This window comes from Pleurodeles waltl, unplaced genomic scaffold (genome assembly GCF_031143425.1).
Source record: "Pleurodeles waltl isolate 20211129_DDA unplaced genomic scaffold, aPleWal1.hap1.20221129 scaffold_91, whole genome shotgun sequence".
Taxonomy (NCBI): Eukaryota; Metazoa; Chordata; class Amphibia; order Caudata; family Salamandridae; genus Pleurodeles; species Pleurodeles waltl.
Window position 1 is genome coordinate 1,126,231 of NW_027150403.1, and position 18,885 is coordinate 1,145,115.

Consider the following 18,885-nt stretch of genomic DNA (forward strand, 5'->3'; position numbering starts at 1 on the left):
CAGGCCCTTCAGTGCTTCTGGTTGGGAAGTCTAAGGTGCAAGGGTCCATGACTTGCAGCGGGTTACAACTACCAGAAAGGGTCTGCTTTTCACATCAGTGCCCTAGTTCAGCTCACTGGCACAGGGCATTTTGACTACCTCTTGCCTTGCTAGAGACAAACAAAAAATCCTTGACAGAAAACATCAATTGCTATGGCACGCTTAGAGAGAGAGAGCCTCCAAATGGCCCTGCTTTTGACGCTTCAGAAGATGTTTCAAATGACTATGCAGCGGCAGTCTAGTTGGTATAGGGGTATGATTCTCGCTTCGGGTGTGAGAGGACCTTGGTTCAAATCCCAGACAAACCCCTACCTTTATAGGTTCAGTCTGTGTTTTAAACAGGAGTGTTTCTGCTTTTCACTCTTGTAAGATGTCATGTTGCAATGCAATACATGCTTTATACTGGCGTCGAGACGGTTCAGCATCATCAAGGTATGCGATATTTCTTTGCAACTGCTTTTCTGTGCTGGAGCAGCAGTGCTCGTAGGAACATTAAATGCACAGTGCTTCTCCATGGTAATTTCGGGTCCAGTTCTGAAATCACCTCTTGGAATGAAAGTGATCCCAGTTCCTTTCTTCCAAGGGAAGAGATCGTGTTCCGGAAGGCTCAGCTTTGAGCGTCATGAACATTGGCCCTCATCCTTGCATCCCAGTCCAATGCATAGCCACATAAAGCAAGCAGGTGTGTCTGTTTCCATAGTGTGGTGGTTCCAGTACAATGCATAGCCACATGAAGCAATCCAGCAAGTGTGTCTGTTTGTGTAGTGTAGTGGTTATCATGCGCACCTCCCATGCGAGAGGTCCCTGGTTCGAGTTGCTGGGCTTTTTCATAGTATTTGCATTTCCTGCCTCACCTGACAGGCAAGCTGAGATAAAAGAGACTGTGTCTATCCCTCACCATCGTGAGGTACTACGCTCCTGGGGCATCTGTCACAGCTCACCAAGAGGAGTTGCGCCAGCTTACGGCAGTCAGTTGCTCACTGTTTGACCTTTGCAATGAAGCCTGAGCCTACAGCATTCAAGCCAGCCAAGGAAGGAAGGTACGAGAGCGAAAATAGCTTTCCTGCCCTCACCAAGAACACACACCTTGAGCAAATAAAGTGCCAGACTTACAAGGCCCTATCGCCACCGGAGCATCACTTTTAGTGACGCCCCGGTGGCACTATGCACTGCGCGGTATTTACAAGATGGCGTTCAGCCACGTTTTGTGGCTTAACACCACCTTGTAAATACGGCCCCTTAGCACGCAGCGCGTTCCCTGGAAGGGGCGTGCAATGGGTGTTGTTGGGAGTGTGCCACAGCAACACCATAGCATTTTGATGCTGCTCCAGATTTAGGAGTTGGCGTAAATCTGCGTCAGCGCCAAAATCCAACGCCATCCCAGGGGTGTCGTTAGAGTGGCGCACTGAGGAGAAATGTTTTCATTTCTCCTTGTTTTTGCTCTTTCTATGTGTGATGCATTCTGCAGCACACATAGAAGTAAGAGCAAATCACCATTGAAGATTTTTTTTTTGGGCAGGAAGGTGTCCCTTCCTGCACAAAAACAATTTCCCCCTCAACGCAGTCATCCTTGTACCATGGTGCAAGAACGGCTGCGTTGGCGCTCAGCAGCTAATTTAGAGCTGGCGCAGGGGGAAGCACAGGGGTGCGCTGTATTCTACTAAATTCGGCGCTTTCCTGCATTTTGAAAATGACGGCACGTGGGGCTTGCAAATTTGGCAAAGCGTCGCGCTTAGTAATTTTCTTGTAAATCTGGGCCAAAATGTCTAAAGGATAGAGGCTTTTTATGTCATGTTCGATGAAGACCATGCAAATGACTCTAGTCGTACTGCAGAAGAGAGTACCATGTGCAGTTTCTTGCTTTGGGATGTAGTCTCCCACTCTGTGTCACCAATCCTCCGAGCAGGGTCGGAGCCGTTGCATTTCTGTGCCCAGGTTCGTTGGTCTAGGGGTATGATTCTCGCTTAGGGTGTGAGAGGTCCCGGGTTCAAATCCCGGACGAGCCCATTTTAGCGGAAAACAATCAAATCCTGCTCAAAATACACAACCCCTCAACATTTCTCATTCCACTCGAAGCATTGTTGCGCAAAACATATTTTTTGCCTCAGGCGAAAAATGGATTACAATGCCTTGGCTTCCTTCCTGCTTGCTCTCAGTGTGCCCTGTGTGATGATTTCACAGGCTCTCCTTCCTGGCATTTAGGCATCAGTCTGTCTCTGCCCGCAGCTGTGGGATTTTTCAGGACGTCTGAATGTATGCATGCTGGCCGACACCGCTGCAATTTTCACACTTACCCCTCGCATTCCGAGCAACTGCTGATAAAGTATAGAGAAAATCGTGCAAACATATGAGGGGAACTGTGCTCCTTCAGTCAAATCAGCAAGCTTGTTTCTGTAGTGTAGTGGTTATCACGTTCGCCTCACACGCGAAAAGTCCCAGGTTTGAGACCGGGCAGAAACACTTGGCAGCAGCAGCTTTTGTGTTTGCTCCCTAAAACCTCAGTCTCTCTCAATGCACACTTAGACAGAAATGACCTTTAAAAACTTGTGACCTATGTAAAACGTGCTTTACTATTGCAGGACGCTAAAAAGTTATCTGCATCCCTCGGTGGTCGTGCATGTGCATTGTTTCTTGTTCTGTTTTTTTTTTTTTTTCTTGGCCATGTTATATTGTGGGGCCTTTAAAGCTGTGACTTTGATAGGAACATTGCAAGCGGCAAAATCAACAAGTGCAGACTGAAGAGTCCGACCTGCACACTGTTTTGGCAGTCAGGATGGCCGAGTGGTCTAAGGCGCCAGACTCAAGAGAGCTTGATCTTCAGTGAAGCTGAGCCTTCTGGTCTCTTCATGGAGGCGTGGGTTCAAATCCCACTTCTGACAGGTGTATTTTCTTCCCTTAAATCTTGCTCTGCTTGCAGAGCCAGCTCCTCACACCACTATCTTTGGAAGCTGCTGTGGCATGTGAGGAGAAATCCACCAACCCATCGGCTGGGCCCTCAATCAAAATTCTGTGTATTACTGGAAGGGGCGTCTCAGGCACACCTTCTGTTAGAGCTGCACTTTATGACAGTAACTACCATGCTGGTTTCTACTTAAGCAGTTGATTCTATTGTTTGAAGTGAGGCTCTCCTGCCACCTTTTGGGCAAAGAAGACTCTGCCCCTGCAACAACACAGGCAGACAAGCTCAAACTAGGTTTCTTGGTTAGGTGGGCGGAGCATATTGGCAATGGTGCCTCCTCGTGACTTGCAATTTACATGAAGAAGACAGAGAGGCAGCTGGGAGTAGTCAGTACCCATGAACCCCTGAACACTGTCTTGCGACTAGCACACAATTCTGAAATGAGGCGGGGGAAAGGAGGTGATTTCTCCATCAAGGGCCATTCCGGGAAATCAGCCACCCTGCTTCTCCCAGGTGAGTGTTTCAGGCCTATGAGCCACTAATATAAATCTCGCCTGATCGAGCGCTGATTGAGCGCTGATCGAGCAAGTGTGCTTGAATCCAAGAGGCATGCTCCTCTGGCTCAAGAGCTAGCAGGCCCTTCAGTGCTTCTGGTTGAGAAGTCTAAGGTGCAAGGGTCCATGACTTGCAGCGGGTTACAACTACCAGAAAGGGTCTGCTTTTCACATCAGTGCCCTAGTTCAGCTCACTGGCACAGGGCATTTTGACTACCTCTTGCCTTGCTAGAGACAAATAAAAAATCCTTGACAGAAAACATCAATTGCTATGGCACTCTTAGAGAGAGAGAGCCTCCAAATGGCCCTGCTTTTCTGAAAGACGCTTCAGAAGATGTTTCAAATGACTATGCAGCGGCAGTCTAGTTGGTATAGGGGTATGATTCTCGCTTCGGGTGTGAGAGGACCTCGGTTCAAATCCCAGACAAACCCCTACCTTTATAGGTTCAGTCTGTGTTTTAAACAGGAGTATTTCTGCTTTTCACTCTTGTAAGATGTCATGTTGCAATGCAATACATGCTTTATACTGGCGTCGAGACGGTTCAGCATCATGAAGGTATGCGAGATTTCTTTGCAACTGCTTTTCTGTGCTGGAGCAGCAGTGCTCGTAGGAACATTAAATGCACAGTGCTTCTCCATGGTAATTTCGGGTCCAGTTCTGAAATCACCTCTTGGAATGAAAGTGATCCCAGTTCCTTTCTTCCAAGGGAAGAGATCGTGTTCCGGAAGGCTCAGCTTTGAGCGTCATGAACATTGGCCCTCATCCTTGCATCCCAGTCCAATGCATAGCCACATAAAGCAAGCAGGTGTGTCTGTTTCCATAGTGTGGTGGTTCCAGTACAATGCATAGCCACATGAAGCAAGCCGGCAAGTGTGTCTGCTTGTGTAGTGTAGTGGTTATCATGCGCACCTCACATGCGAAAGGTTCCTGGTTCTAGTCACTGGGCTTTTTCACAGTATTTGCATTTCCTGCCTCACCTGACAGGCAAGCTGAGATAAAAGAGACTGTGTCTATCCCTCACCATCGTGAGGTACTACGCTCCTGGGGCATCTGTCACAGCTCACCAAGAGGAGTTGCGCCAGCTTACGGCAGTCAGTTGCTCACTGTTTGACCTTTGCAATGTAGCCTGAGCCTACAGCATTCAAGCCAGCCAAGGAAGGAAGGTACGAGAGCGAAAATAGCTTTCCTGCCCTCACCAAGAACACACACCTTGAGCAAATAAAGTGCCAGACTTACAAGGCCCTATCGCCACCGGAGCATCACTTTTAGTGACGCCCCGGTGGCACTATGCACTGCGCGGTATTTACAAGATGGCGTTCAGCCACTTTTTGTGGCTTAACACCACCTTGTAAATACGGCCCCTTAGCACGCAGCGCGTTCCCTGGAAGGGGCGTGCAATGGGTGTTTTTGGGAGTGTGCCACAGCAACACCATAGCATTTTGATGCTGCTCCAGATTTAGGAGTTGGCGTAAATCTGCGTCAGCGCCAAAATCCAACGCCATCCCAGGGGTGTCGTTAGAGTGGCACACTGAGGAGAAATGTTTTAATTTCTCCTTCTTTTTGCTCTTTCTATGTGTGATGCATTCTGCAGCACACATAGAAGTAAGAGCAAATCACCATTGAAGATTTCTTTTTTGGGCAGGAAGGTGTCCCTTCCTGCACAAAAACAATTTCCCCCTCAACGCAGTCATCCTTGTACCATGGTGCAAGAACGGCTGCGTTGGCGCTCAGCAGCTAATTTAGAGCTGGCGCAGGGGGAAGCACAGGGGTGCGCTGTATTCTACTAAATACGGCGCTTTCCTGCATTTTGAAAATGACGGCGCGTGGGGCTTGCAAATTTGGCACAGCGTCGCGCTTAGTCATTTTCTTGTAAATCTGGGCCAAAATGTCTAAAGGATAGAGGCTTTTTATGTCATGTTCGATGAAGACCATGCAAATGACTCTAGTCGTACTGCAGAAGAGAGCACCATGTGCAGTTTCTTGCTTTGGGATGTAGTCTCCCACTCTCTGTCACCAACCCTCCGAGCAGGGTCGGAGCCGTTGCATTTCAGTGCCCAGGCTCGTTGGTCTAGGGGTATGATTCTCGCTTAGGGTGCGAGAGGTCCCGGGTTCAAATCCCGGACGAGCCCATTTTAGCGGAAAACAATCAAATCCTGCTCAAAATACACAACCCCTCAACATTTCTCATTCCACTCGAAGCATTGTTGCGCAAAACATATTTTTTGCCTCAGGCGAAAAATGGATTACAATGCCTTGGCTTCCTTCCTGCTTGCTCTCAGTGCGCCCTGTGTGATGATTTCACAGGCTCTCCTTCCTGGCATTTAGGCATCAGATATTTGTCTGTCTCTGCACGCAGCTGTGGGATTTTTCAGGACGTCTGAGTGTATGCATGCTGGCCGACACCGCTGCAATTTTCACACTTACCCCTCGCATTCCGAGCAACTGCTGATAAAGTATAGAGGAAATCGTGCAAACATATGAGGGGAACTGTGCTCCTTCAGTCAGATCAGCAAGCTTGTTTCTGTAGTGTAGTGGTTATCACGTTCGCCTCACACGCGAAAAGTCCCAGGTTTGAGACCGGGCAGAAGCACTTGGCAGCAGCAGCTTTTGTGTTTGCCCCCTAAAACCTCAGTCTCTCTCAATGCACACTTAGACAGAAATGACCTTTAAAAACTTGTGACCTGTGTAAAACGTGCTTTACTATTGCAGGACGCTAAAAGGTTATCTGCATCCCTCGGTGGTCGTGCATGTGCATTGTTTCTTGTTCTGTTTTTTTTTTTTTTTTCTTGGCCATGTTATATTGTGGGGCCTTTAAAGCTGTGACTTTGATAGGAACATTGCAAGCGGCAAAATCAACAAGTGCAGACTGAAGAGTCCGACCTGCACACTGTTTTGGCTGTCAGGATGGCCGAGTGGTCTAAGGCGCCAGACTCAAGAGAGCTTGATGTTCAGTGAAGCTGAGCCTTCTGGTCTCTTCATGGAGGCGTGGGTTCAAATCCCACTTCTGACAGGTGTATTTTCTTCCCTTAAATCTTGCTCTGCTTGCAGAGCCAGCTCCTCACACCACTATCTTTGGAAGCTGCTGTGGCATGTGAGGAGAAATCCACCAACCCATCGGCTGGGCCCTCAATAAAAATTCTGTGTATTACTGGAAGGGGCGTCTCAGGCACACCTTCTGTTAGAGCTGCACTTTATGACTGTAACTACCATGCTGGTTTCTACTTAAGCAGTTGATTCTATCGTTTGAAGTGAGGCTCTCCTGCCACCTTTTGGGCAAAGAAGACTCTGCCCCTGCAACAACAGAGGCAGACAAGCTCAAACTAGGTTTCTTGGTTAGGTGGGCGGAGCATATTGGCAATGCTGCCTCCTCGTGACTTGCAATTTACATGAAGAAGACAGAGAGGCAGCTGGGAGTAGGCAGGACCCATGAACCCCTAAACACTGTCTTGCGACTAGCACACAATTCTGAAATGGGGCGGGGGAAAGGAGGTGATTTCCCCATCAAGGGCCATTCCGGGAAATCAGCCACCCTGCGTCTCCCAGGTGAGTGTTTCAGGCCTATGAGCCACTAATATAAATCTCGCCTGATCGAGCGCTGATCGAGCAAGTGTGCTTGAATCCAAGAGGCATACTCCTCTGGCTCAAGAGCTAGCAGGCCCTTCAGTGCTTCTGGTTGGGAAGTCTAAGGTGCAAGGGTCCATGACTTGCAGCGGGTTACAACTACCAGAAAGGGTCTGCTTTTCACATCAGTGCCCTAGTTCACCTCACTGGCACAGGGCATTTTGACTACCTCTTGCCTTGCTAGAGACAAACAAAAAATCCTTGACAGAAAACATCAATTGCTATGGCACGCTTAGAGAGAGAGAGCCTCCAAATGGCCCTGCTTTTCTGAAAGACGCTTCAGAAGATGTTTCAAATGACTATGCAGCGGCAGTCTAGTTGGTATAGGGGTATGATTCTCGCTTCGGGTGTGAGAGGACCTCGGTTCACATCCCAGACAAACCCCTACCTTTATAGGTTCAGTCTGTGTTTTAAACAGGAGTGTTTCTGCTTTTCACTCTTGTAAGATGTCATGTTGCAATGCAATACATGCTTTATACTGGCGTCGAGACGGTTCAGCATCATGAAGGTATGCAAGATTTCTTTGCAACTGCTTTTCTGTGCTGGAGCAGCAGTGCTCGTAGGAACATTAAATGCACAGTGCTTCTCCATGGTAATTTCGGGTCCAGTTCTGAAATCACCTCTTGGAATGAAAGTGATCCCAGTTCCTTTCTTCCAAGGGAAGAGATCGTGTTCCGGAAGGCTCAGCTTTGAGCGTCATGAACATTGGCCCTCATCCTTGCATCCCAGTCCAATGCATAGCCACATAAAGCAAGCAGGTGTGTCTGTTTCCATAGTGTGGTGGTTCCAGTACAATGCATAGCCACATGAAGCAAGCCGGCAAGTGTGTCTGTTTGTGTAGTGTAGTGGTTATCATGCGCACCTCACATGCGAAAGGTCCCTGGTTTGAGTTGCTGGGCTTTTTCACAGTATTTGCATTTCCTGCCTCACCTGACAGGCAAGCTGAGATAAAAGAGACTGTGTCTATCCCTCACCATCGTGAGGTACTACGCTCCTGGGGCATCTGTCACAGCTCACCAAGAGGAGTTGCGCCAGCTTACGGCAGTCAGTTGCTCACTGTTTGACCTTTGCAATGAAGCCTGAGCCTACAGCATTCAAGCCAGCCAAGGAAGGAAGGTACGAGAGCGAAAATAGCTTTCCTGCCCTCACCAAGAACACACACCTTGAGCAAATAAAGTGCCAGACTTACAAGGCCCTATCGCCACCGGAGCATCACTTTTAGTGACGCCCCGGTGGCACTATGCACTGCGCGGTATTTACAAGATGGCGTTCAGCCACGTTTTGTGGCTTAACACCACCTTGTAAATACGGCCCCTTAGCACGCAGCGCGTTCCCTGGAAGGGGCGTGCAATGGGTGTTGTTGGGAGTGTGCCACAGCAACACCATAGCATTTTGATGCTGCTCCAGATTTAGGAGTTGGCGTAAATCTGCGTCAGCGCCAAAATCCAACGCCATCCCAGGGGTGTCGTTAGAGTGGCGCACTGAGGAGAAATGTTTTCATTTCTCCTTGTTTTTGCTCTTTCTATGTGTGATGCATTCTGCAGCACACATAGAAGTAAGAGCAAATCACCATTGAAGATTTTTTTTTTGGGCAGGAAGGTGTCCCTTCCTGCACAAAAACAATTTCCCCCTCAACGCAGTCATCCTTGTACCATGGTGCAAGAACGGCTGCGTTGGCGCTCAGCAGCTAATTTAGAGCTGGCGCAGGGGGAAGCACAGGGGTGCGCTGTATTCTACTAAATACGGCGCTTTCCTGCATTTTGAAAATGACGGCACGTGGGGCTTGCAAATTTGGCACAGCGTCGCGCTTAGTCATTTTCTTGTAAATCTGGGCCAAAATGTCTAAAGGATAGAGGCTTTTTATGTCATGTTCGATGAAGACCATGCAAATGACTCTAGTCGTACTGCAGAAGAGAGCACCATGTGCAGTTTCTTGCTTTGGGATATAGTCTCCCACTCTCTGTCACCAACCCTCCGAGCAGGGTCGGAGCCGTTGCATTTCTGTGCCCAGGCTCGTTGGTCTAGGGGTATGATTCTCGCTTAGGGTGCGAGAGGTCCCGGGTTCAAATCCCGGACGAGCCCATTTTAGCGGAAAACAATCAAATCCTGCTCAAAATACACAACCCCTCAACATTTCTCATTCCACTCGAAGCATTGTTCCGCAAAACATATTTTTTGCCTCAGGCGAAAAATGGATTACAATGCCTTGGCTTCCCTCCTGCTTGCTCTCAGTGCGCCCTGTGTGATGATTTCACAGGCTCTCCTTCCTGGCATTTAGGCATCAGATATTTGTCTGTCTCTGCACGCAGCTGTGGGATTTTTCAGGACGTCTGAGTGTATGCATGCTGGCCGACACCGCTGCAATTTTCACACTTACCCCTCGCATTCCGAGCAACTGCTGATAAAGTATAGAGGAAATCGTGCAAACATATGAGGGGAACTGTGCTCCTTCAGTCAAATCAGCAAGCTTGTTTCTGTAGTGTAGTGGTTATCACGTTCGCCTCACACGCGAAAAGTCCCCGGTTTGAGACCGGGCAGAAGCACTTGGCAGCAGCAGCTTTTGTGTTTGCTCCCTAAAACCTCAGTCTCTCTCAATGCACACTTAGACAGAAATGACCTTTAAAAACTTGTGACCTGTGTAAAACGTGCTTTACTATTGCAGGACGCTAAAAAGTTATCTGCATCCCTCGGTGGTCGTGCATGTGCATTGTTTCTTGTTCTGTTTTTTTTTTTTTTTCTTGGCCATGTTATATTGTTGGGCCTTTAAAGCTGTGACTTTGATAGGAACATTGCAAGCGGCAAAATCAACAAGTGCAGACTGAAGAGTCCGACCTGCACACTGTTTTGGCTGTCAGGATGGCCGAGTGGTCTAAGGCGCCAGACTCAAGAGAGCTTGATCTTCAGTGAAGCTGAGCCTTCTGGTCTCTTCATGGAGGTGTGGGTTCAAATCCCACTTCTGACAGGTGTATTTTCTTCCCTTAAATCTTGCTCTGCTTGCAGAGCCAGCTCCTCACACCACTATCTTTGGAAGCTGCTGTGGCATGTGAGGAGAAATCCACCAACCCATCGGCTGGGCCCTCAATCAAAATTCTGTGTATTACTGGAAGGGGCGTCTCAGGCACACCTTCTGTTAGAGCTGCACTTTATGACAGTAACTACCATGCTGGTTTCTACTTAAGCAGTTGATTCTATCGTTTGAAGTGAGGCTCTCCTGCCACCTTTTGGGCAAAGAAGACTCTGCCCCTGCAACAACACAGGCAGACAAGCTCAAACTAGGTTTCTTGGTTAGGTGGGCGGAGCATATTGGCAATGGTGCCTCCTCGTGACTTGCAATTTACATGAAGAAGACAGAGAGGCAGCTGGGAGTAGGCAGTACCCATGAACCCCTGAACACTGTCTTGCGACTAGCACACAATTCTGAAATGAGGCGGGGGAAAGGAGGTGATTTCCCCATCAAGGGCCATTCCGGGAAATCAGCCACCCTGCGTCTCCCAGGTGAGTGTTTCAGGCCTGTGAGCCACTAATATAAATCTCGCCTGATCGAGTGCTGATCGAGCAAGTGTGCTTGAATCCAAGAGGCATGCTCCTCTGGCTCAAGAGCTAGCAGGCCCTTCAGTGCTTCTGGTTGGGAAGTCTAAGGTGCAAGGGTCCATGACTTGCAGCGGGTTACAACTACCAGAAAGGGTCTGCTTTTCACATCAGTGCCCTAGTTCAGCTCACTGGCACAGGGCATTTTGACTACCTCTTGCCTTGCTAGAGACAAACAAAAAATCCTTGACAGAAAACATCAATTGCTATGGCACGCTTAGAGAGAGAGAGCCTCCAAATGGCCCTGCTTTTCTGAAAGACGCTTCAGAAGATGTTTCAAATGACTATGCAGCGGCAGTCTAGTTGGTATAGGGGTATGATTCTTGCTTCGGGTGTGAGAGGACCTCGGTTCAAATCCCAGACCAACCCCTACCTTTATAGGTTCAGTCTGTGTTTTAAACAGGAGTGTTTCTGCTTTTCACTCTTGTAAGATGTCATGTTGCAATGCAATACATGCTTTATACTGGCGTCAAGACGGTTCAGCATCATGAAGGTATGCGAGATTTCTTTGCAACTGCTTTTCTGTGCTGGAGCAGCAGTGCTCGTAGGAACATTAAATGCACAGTGCTTCTCCATGGTAATTTCGGGTCCAGTTCTGAAATCACCTCTTGGAATGAAAGTGATCCCAGTTCCTTTCTTCCAAGGGAAGAGATCGTGTTCCGGAAGGCTCAGCTTTGAGCGTCATGAACATTGGCCCTCATCCTTGCATCCCAGTCCAATGCATAGCCACATAAAGCAAGCAGGTGTGTCTGTTTCCATAGTGTGGTGGTTCCAGTACAATGCATAGCCACATGAAGCAAGCCGGCAAGTGTGTCTGTTTGTGTAGTGTAGTGGTTATCATGCGCACCTCACATGCGAAAGGTCCCTGGTTCGAGTCGCTGGGCTTTTTCACAGTATTTGCATTTCCTGCCTCACCTGACAGGCAAGCTGAGATAAAAGAGACTGTGTCTATCCCTCACCATCGTGAGGTACTACGCTCCTGGGGCATCTGTCACAGCTCACCAAGAGGAGTTGCGCTAGCTTACGGCAGTCAGTTGCTCACTGTTTGACCTTTGCAATGAAGCCTGAGCCTACAGCATTCAAGCCAGCCAAGGAAGGAAGGTACGAGAGCGAAAATAGCTTTCCTGCCCTCACCAAGAACACACACCTTGAGCAAATAAAGTGCCAGACTTACAAGGCCCTATCGCCACCGGAGCATCACTTTTAGTGACGCCCCGGTGGCACTATGCACTGCGCGGTATTTACAAGATGGCGTTCAGCCACGTTTTGTGGCTTAACACCACCTTGTAAATACGGCCCCTTAGCACGCAGCGCGTTCCCTGGAAGGGGCGTGCAATGGGTGTTGTTGGGAGTGTGCCACAGCAACACCATAGCATTTTGATGCTGCTCCAGATTTAGGAGTTGGCGTAAATCTGCGTCAGCGCCAAAATCCAACGCCATCCCAGGGGTGTCGTTAGAGTGGCGCACTGAGGAGAAATGTTTTCATTTCTCCTTGTTTTTGCTCTTTCTATGTGTGATGCATTCTGCAGCACACATAGAAGTAAGAGCAAATCACCATTGAAGATTTTTTTTTTGTGCAGGAAGGTGTCCCTTCCTGCACAAAAACAATTTCCCCCTCAACGCAGTCATCCTTGTACCATGGTGCAAGAACGGCTGCGTTGGCGCTCAGCAGCTAATTTAGAGCTGGCGCAGGGGGAAGCACAGGGGTGCGCTGTATTCTACTAAATACGGCGCTTTCCTGCATTTTGAAAATGACGGCACGTGGGGCTTGCAAATTTGGCATAGCGTCGCGCTTAGTCATTTTCTTGTAAATCTGGGCCAAAATGTCTAAAGGATAGAGGCTTTTTATGTCATGTTCGATGAAGACCATGCAAATGACTCTAGTCGTACTGCAGAAGAGAGTATCATGTGCAGTTTCTTGCTTTGGGATGTAGTCTCCCACTCTGTGTCACCAATCCTCCGAGCAGGGTCGGAGCCGTTGCATTTCTGTGCCCAGGCTCGTTGGTCTAGGGGTATGATTCTCGCTTAGGGTGTGAGAGGTCCCGGGTTCAAATCCCGGACGAGCCCATTTTAGCGGAAAACAATCAAATCCTGCTCAAAATACACAACCCCTCAACATTTCTCATTCCACTCGAAGCATTGTTGCGCAAAACATATTTTTTGCCTCAGGCGAAAAATGGATTACAATGCCTTGGCTTCCTTCCTGCTTGCTCTCAGTGCGCCCTGTGTGATGATTTCACAGGCTCTCCTTCCTGGCATTTAGGCATCAGATATTTGTCTGTCTCTGCCCGCAGCTGTGGGATTTTTCAGGACGTCTGAGTGTATGCATGCTGGCCGACACCGCTGCAATTTTCACACTTACCCCTCGCATTCCGAGCAACTGCTGATAAAGTATAGAGGAAATCGTGCAAACATATGAGGGGAACTGTGCTCCTTCAGTCAAATCAGCAAGCTTGTTTCTGTAGTGTAGTGGTTATCACGTTCGCCTCACACGCGAAAAGTCCCCGGTTTGAGACCGGGCAGAAACACTTGGCAGCAGCAGCTTTTGTGTTTGCTCCCTAAAACCTCAGTCTCTCTCAATGCACACTTAGACAGAAATGACCTTTAAAAACTTGTGACCTGTGTAAAACGTGCTTTACTATTGCAGGACGCTAAAAAGTTATCTGCATCGCTCGGTGGTCGTGCATGTGCATTGTTTCTTGTTCTGTTTTTTTTTTTTTTTCTTGGCCATGTTATATTGTGGGGCCTTTAAAGCTGTGACTTTGATAGGAACATTGCAAGCGGCAAAATCAACAAGTGCAGACTGAAGAGTCCGACCTGCACACTGTTTTGGCAGTCAGGATGGCCGAGTGGTCTAAGGCGCCAGACTCAAGAGAGCTTGATCTTCAGTGAAGCTGACCCTTCTGGTCTCTTCATGGAGGCGTGGGTTCAAATCCCACTTCTGACAGGTGTTTTTTCTTCCCTTAAATCTTGCTCTGCTTGCAGAGCCAGCTCCTCACACCACTATCTTTGGAAGCTGCTGTGGCATGTGAGGAGAAATCCACCAACCCATCGGCTGTGCCCTCAATCAAAATTCTGTGTATTACTGGAAGGGGCGTCTCAGGCACACCTTCTGTTAGAGCTGCACTTTATGACAGTAACTACCATGCTGGTTTCTACTTAAGCAGTTGATTCTATCGTTTGAAGTGAGGCTCTCCTGCCACCTTTTGGGCAAAGAAGACTCTGCCCCTGCAACAACACAGGCAGACAAGCTCAAACTAGGTTTCTTGGTTAGGTGGGCGGAGCATATTGGCAATGGTGCCTCCTCGTGACTTGCAATTTACATGAAGAAGACAGAGAGGCAGCTGGGAGTAGGCAGTACCCATGAACCCCTGAACACTGTCTTGCGACTAGCACACAATTCTGAAATGAGGCGGGGGAAAGGAGGTGATTTCCCCATCAAGGGCCATTCCGGGAAATCAGCACCCTGCGTCTCCCAGGTGAGTGTTTCAGGCCTATGAGTCACTAATATAAATCTCGCCTGATCGAGTGCTGATCGAGCAAGTGTGCTTGAATCCAAGAGGCATGCTCCTCTGGCTCAAGAGCTAGCAGGCCCTTCAGTGCTTCTGGTTGGGAAGTCTAAGGTGCAAGGGTCCATGACTTGCAGCGGGTTACAACTACCAGAAAGGGTCTGCTTTTCACATCAGTGCCCTAGTTCAGCTCACTGGCACAGGGCATTTTGACTACCTCTTGCCTTGCTAGAGACAAACAAAAAATCCTTGACAGAAAACATCAATTGCTATGGCACGCTTAGAGAGAGAGAGCCTCCAAATGGCCCTGCTTTTCGGAAAGACGCTTCAGAAGATGTTTCAAATGACTATGCCGCGGCAGTCTAGTTGGTATAGGGGTATGATTCTCGCTTCGGGTGTGAGAGGACCTCGGTTCAAATCCCAGACAAACCCCTACCTTTATAGATTCAGTCTGTGTTTTAAACAGGAGTGTTTCTGCTTTTCACTCTTGTAAGATGTCATGTTGCAATGCAAAACATGCTTTATACTGGCGTCGAGACGGTTCAGCATCATGAAGGTATGCGAGATTTCTTTGCAACTGCTTTTCTGTGCTGGAGCAGCAGTGCTCGTAGGAACATTAAATGCACAGTGCTTCTCCATGGTAATTTCGGGTCCAGTTCTGAAATCACCTCTTGGAATGAAAGTGATCCCAGTTCCTTTCTTCCAAGGGAAGAGATCGTGTTCCGGAAGGCTCAGCTTTGAGCGTCATGAACATTGGCCCTCATCCTTGCATCCCAGTCCAATGCATAGCCACATAAAGCAAGCAGGTGTGTCTGTTTCCATAGTGTGGTGGTTCCAGTACAATGCATAGCCACATGAAGCAAGCCGGCAAGTGTGTCTGTTTGTGTAGTGTAGTGGTTATCATGCGCACCTCACATGCGAAAGGTCCCTGGTTTGAGTTGCTGGGCTTTTTCACAGTATTTGCATTTCCTGCCTCACCTGACAGGCAAGCTGAGATAAAAGAGACTGTGTCTATCCCTCACCATCGTGAGGTACTACGCTCCTGGGGCATCTGTCACAGCTCACCAAGAGGAGTTGCGCCAGCTTACGGCAGTCAGTTGCTCACTGTTTGACCTTTGCAATGAAGCCTGAGCCTACAGCATTCAAGCCAGCCAAGGAAGGAAGGTACGAGAGCGAAAATAGCTTTCCTGCCCTCACCAAGAACACACACCTTGAGCAAATAAAGTGCCAGACTTACAAGGCCCTATCGCCACCGGAGCATCACTTCTAGTGACGCCCCGATGGCACTATGCACTGCGCGGTATTTACAAGATGGCGTTCAGCCACGTTTTGTGGCTTAACACCACCTTGTAAATACGGCCCCTTAGCACGCAGCGCGTTCCCTGGAAGGGGCGTGCAATGGGTGTTGTTGGGAGTGTGCCACAGCAACACCATAGCATTTTGATGCTGCTCCAGATTTAGGAGTTGGCGTAAATCTGCGTCAGCGCCAAAATCCAACGCCATCCCAGGGGTGTCGTTAGAGTGGCGCACTGAGGAGAAATGTTTTCATTTCTCCTTGTTTTTGCTCTTTCTATGTGTGATGCATTCTGCAGCACACATAGAAGTAAGAGCAAATCACCATTGAAGATTTTTTTTTTGGGCAGGAAGGTGTCCCTTCCTGCACAAAAACAATTTCCCCCTCAACGCAGTCATCCTTGTACCATGGTGCAAGAACGGCTGCGTTGGCGCTCAGCAGCTAATTTAGAGCTGGCGCAGGGGGAAGCACAGGGGTGCGCTGTATTCTACTAAATACGGCGCTTTCCTGCATTTTGAAAATGACGGCACGTGGGGCTTGCAAATTTGGCACAGCGTCGCGCTTTGTCATTTTCTTGTAAATCTGGGCCAAAATGTCTAAAGGATAGAGGCTTTTTATGTCATGTTCGATGAAGACCATGCAAATGACTCTCGTCGTACTGCAGAAGAGAGCACCATGTGCAGTTTCTTGCTTTGGGATATAGTCTCCCACTCTCTGTCACCAACCCTCCGAGCAGGGTCGGAGCCGTTGCATTTCTGTGCCCAGGCTCGTTGGTCTAGGGGTATGATTCTCGCTTAGGGTGCGAGAGGTCCCGGGTTCAAATCCCGGACGAGCCCATTTTAGCGGAAAACAATCAAATCCTGCTCAAAATACACAACCCCTCAACATTTCTCATTCCACTCGAAGCATTGTTCCGCAAAACATATTTTTTGCCTCAGGCGAAAAATGGATTACAATGCCTTGGCTTCCCTCCTGCTTGCTCTCAGTGCGCCCTGTGTGATGATTTCACAGGCTCTCCTTCCTGGCATTTAGGCATCAGATATTTGTCTGTCTCTGCACGCAGCTGTGGGATTTTTCAGGACGTCTGAGTGTATGCATGCTGGCCGACACCGCTGCAATTTTCACACTTACCCCTCGCATTCCGAGCAACTGCTGATAAAGTATAGAGGAAATCGTGCAAACATATGAGGGGAACTGTGCTCCTTCAGTCAAATCAGCAAGCTTGTTTCTGTAGTGTAGTGGTTATCACGTTCGCCTCACACGCGAAAAGTCCCCGGTTTGAGACCGGGCAGAAGCACTTGGCAGCAGCAGCTTTTGTGTTTGCTCCCTAAAACCTCAGTCTCTCTCAATGCACACTTAGACAGAAATGACCTTTAAAAACTTGTGACCTGTGTAAAACGTGCTTTACTATTGCAGGACGCTAAAAAGTTATCTGCATCGCTCGGTGGTCGTGCATGTGCATTGTTTCTTGTTCTGTTTTTTTTTTTTTTCTTGGCCATGTTATATTGTTGGGCCTTTAAAGCTGTGACTTTGATAGGAACATTGCATGCGGCAAAATCAACAAGTGCAGACTGAAGAGTCCGACCTGCACACTGTTTTGGCTGTCAGGATGGCCGAGTGGTCTAAGGCGCCAGACTCAAGAGAGCTTGATCTTCAGTGAAGCTGAGCCTTCTGGTCTCTTCATGGAGGCGTGGGTTCAAATCCCACTTCTGACAGGTGTATTTTATTCCCTTAAATCTTGCTCTGCTTGCAGAGCCAGCTCCTCACACCACTATCTTTGGAAGCTGCTGTGGCATGTGAGGAGAAATCCACCAACCCATCGGCTGGGCCCTCAATCAAAATTCTGTGTATTACTGGAAGGGGCGTCTCAGGCACACCTTCTGTTAGAGCTGCACTTTATGACAGTAACTACCATGCTGGTTTCTACTTAAGCAGTTGATTCTATCGTTTGAAGTGAGGCTCTCCTGCCACCTTTTGGGCAAAGAAGACTCTGCCCCTGCAACAACACAGGCAGACAAGCTCAAACTAGGTTTCTTGGTTAGGTGGGCGGAGCATATTGGCAATGGTGCCTCCTCGTGACTTGCAATTTACATGAAGAAGACAGAGAGGCAGCTGGGAGTAGGCAGTACCCATGAACCCCTGAACACTGTCTTGCGACTAGCACACAATTCTGAAATGAGGCGGGGGAAAGGAGGTGATTTCCCCATCAAGGGCCATTCCGGGAAATCAGCCACCCTGCGTCTCCCAGGTGAGTGTTTCAGGCCTATGAGCCACTAATATAAATCTCGCCTGATCGAGTGCTGATCGAGCAAGTGTGCTTGAATCCAAGAGGCATGCTCCTCTGGCTCAAGAGCTAGCAGGCCCTTCAGTGCTTCTGGTTGGGAAGTCTAAGGTGCAAGGGTCCATGACTTGCAGCGGGTTACAACTACCAGAAAGGGTCTGCTTTTCACATCAGTGCCCTAGTTCAGCTCACTGGCACAGGGCATTTTGACTACCTCTTGCCTTGCTAGAGACAAACAAAAAATCCTTGACAGAAAACATCAATTGCTATGGCACGCTTAGAGAGAGAGAGCCTCCAAATGGCCCTGCTTTTCTGAAAGACGCTTCAGAAGATGTTTCAAATGACTATGCAGCGGCAGTCTAGTTGGTATAGGGGTATGATTCTTGCTTCGGGTGTGAGAGGACCTCGGTTCAAATCCCAGACCAACCCCTACCTTTATAGGTTCAGTCTGTGTTTTAAACAGGAGTGTTTCTGTTTTTCACTCTTGTGAGATGTCATGTTGCAATGCAATACATGCTTTATACTGGCGTCGAGACGGTTCAGCATCATGAAGGTATGCGAGATTTCTTTGCAACTGCTTTTCTGTGCTGGAGCAGCAGTGCTCGTAGGAACATTAAATGCACAGTGCTTCTCTATGGTAATTTCGGGTCCAGTTCTGAAATCACCTCTTGGAATGAAAGTGATCCCAGTTCCTTTCTTCCAAGGGAAGAGATCGTGTTCCGGAAGGCTCAGCTTTGAGCGTCATGAACATTGGCCCTCATCCTTGCATCCCAGTCCAATGCATAGCCACATAAAGCAAGCAGGTGTGTCTGTTTCCATAGTGTGGTGGTTCCAGTACAATGCATAGCCACATGAAGCAAGCCGGCAAGTGTGTCTGTTTGTGTAGTGTAGTGGTTATCATGCGCACCTCACATGCGAAAGGTCCCTGGTTCGAGTCGCTGGGCTTTTTCACAGTATTTGCATTTCCTGCCTCACCTGACAGGCAAGCTGAGATAAAAGAGACTGTGTCTATCCCTCACCATCGTGAGGTACTACGCTCCTGGGGCATCTGTCACAGCTCACCAAGAGGAGTTGCGCTAGCTTACGGCAGTCAGTTGCT

The 18,885-nt window shown here is 48.6% G+C and overlaps 9 non-coding genes across 9 annotated transcripts; all 9 read left to right on the top strand.

Moving 5' to 3' along the window:
* The first annotated feature begins 2,806 nt into the window (after nucleotides 1-2,806).
* On the top strand, nucleotides 2,807-2,918 carry TRNAL-CAA (transfer RNA leucine (anticodon CAA)). Its single transcript has 2 exons — nucleotides 2,807-2,844; nucleotides 2,873-2,918. It is a non-coding gene; the product is annotated as a tRNA-Leu (tRNA).
* A 2,632-nt stretch (nucleotides 2,919-5,550) lies between these two features.
* On the top strand, nucleotides 5,551-5,622 carry TRNAP-AGG (transfer RNA proline (anticodon AGG)). The gene has a single exon. It is a non-coding gene; the product is annotated as a tRNA-Pro (tRNA).
* A 769-nt stretch (nucleotides 5,623-6,391) lies between these two features.
* TRNAL-CAA (transfer RNA leucine (anticodon CAA)) lies at nucleotides 6,392-6,503 on the top strand. The gene is made up of 2 exons: nucleotides 6,392-6,429; nucleotides 6,458-6,503. It is a non-coding gene; the product is annotated as a tRNA-Leu (tRNA).
* Nucleotides 6,504-9,124: 2,621 nt separating this feature from the next.
* TRNAP-AGG (transfer RNA proline (anticodon AGG)) lies at nucleotides 9,125-9,196 on the top strand. The gene has a single exon. It is a non-coding gene; the product is annotated as a tRNA-Pro (tRNA).
* A 3,501-nt stretch (nucleotides 9,197-12,697) lies between these two features.
* TRNAP-AGG (transfer RNA proline (anticodon AGG)) lies at nucleotides 12,698-12,769 on the top strand. Its single transcript has one exon. It is a non-coding gene; the product is annotated as a tRNA-Pro (tRNA).
* Nucleotides 12,770-13,157: 388 nt separating this feature from the next.
* TRNAV-CAC (transfer RNA valine (anticodon CAC)) lies at nucleotides 13,158-13,230 on the top strand. The gene has a single exon. It is a non-coding gene; the product is annotated as a tRNA-Val (tRNA).
* A 307-nt stretch (nucleotides 13,231-13,537) lies between these two features.
* Nucleotides 13,538-13,649, top strand: TRNAL-CAA (transfer RNA leucine (anticodon CAA)). Its single transcript has 2 exons — nucleotides 13,538-13,575; nucleotides 13,604-13,649. It is a non-coding gene; the product is annotated as a tRNA-Leu (tRNA).
* Nucleotides 13,650-16,269: 2,620 nt separating this feature from the next.
* Nucleotides 16,270-16,341, top strand: TRNAP-AGG (transfer RNA proline (anticodon AGG)). Its single transcript has one exon. It is a non-coding gene; the product is annotated as a tRNA-Pro (tRNA).
* A 767-nt stretch (nucleotides 16,342-17,108) lies between these two features.
* On the top strand, nucleotides 17,109-17,220 carry TRNAL-CAA (transfer RNA leucine (anticodon CAA)). Its single transcript has 2 exons — nucleotides 17,109-17,146; nucleotides 17,175-17,220. It is a non-coding gene; the product is annotated as a tRNA-Leu (tRNA).
* Nucleotides 17,221-18,885: the final 1,665 nt, after the last annotated feature.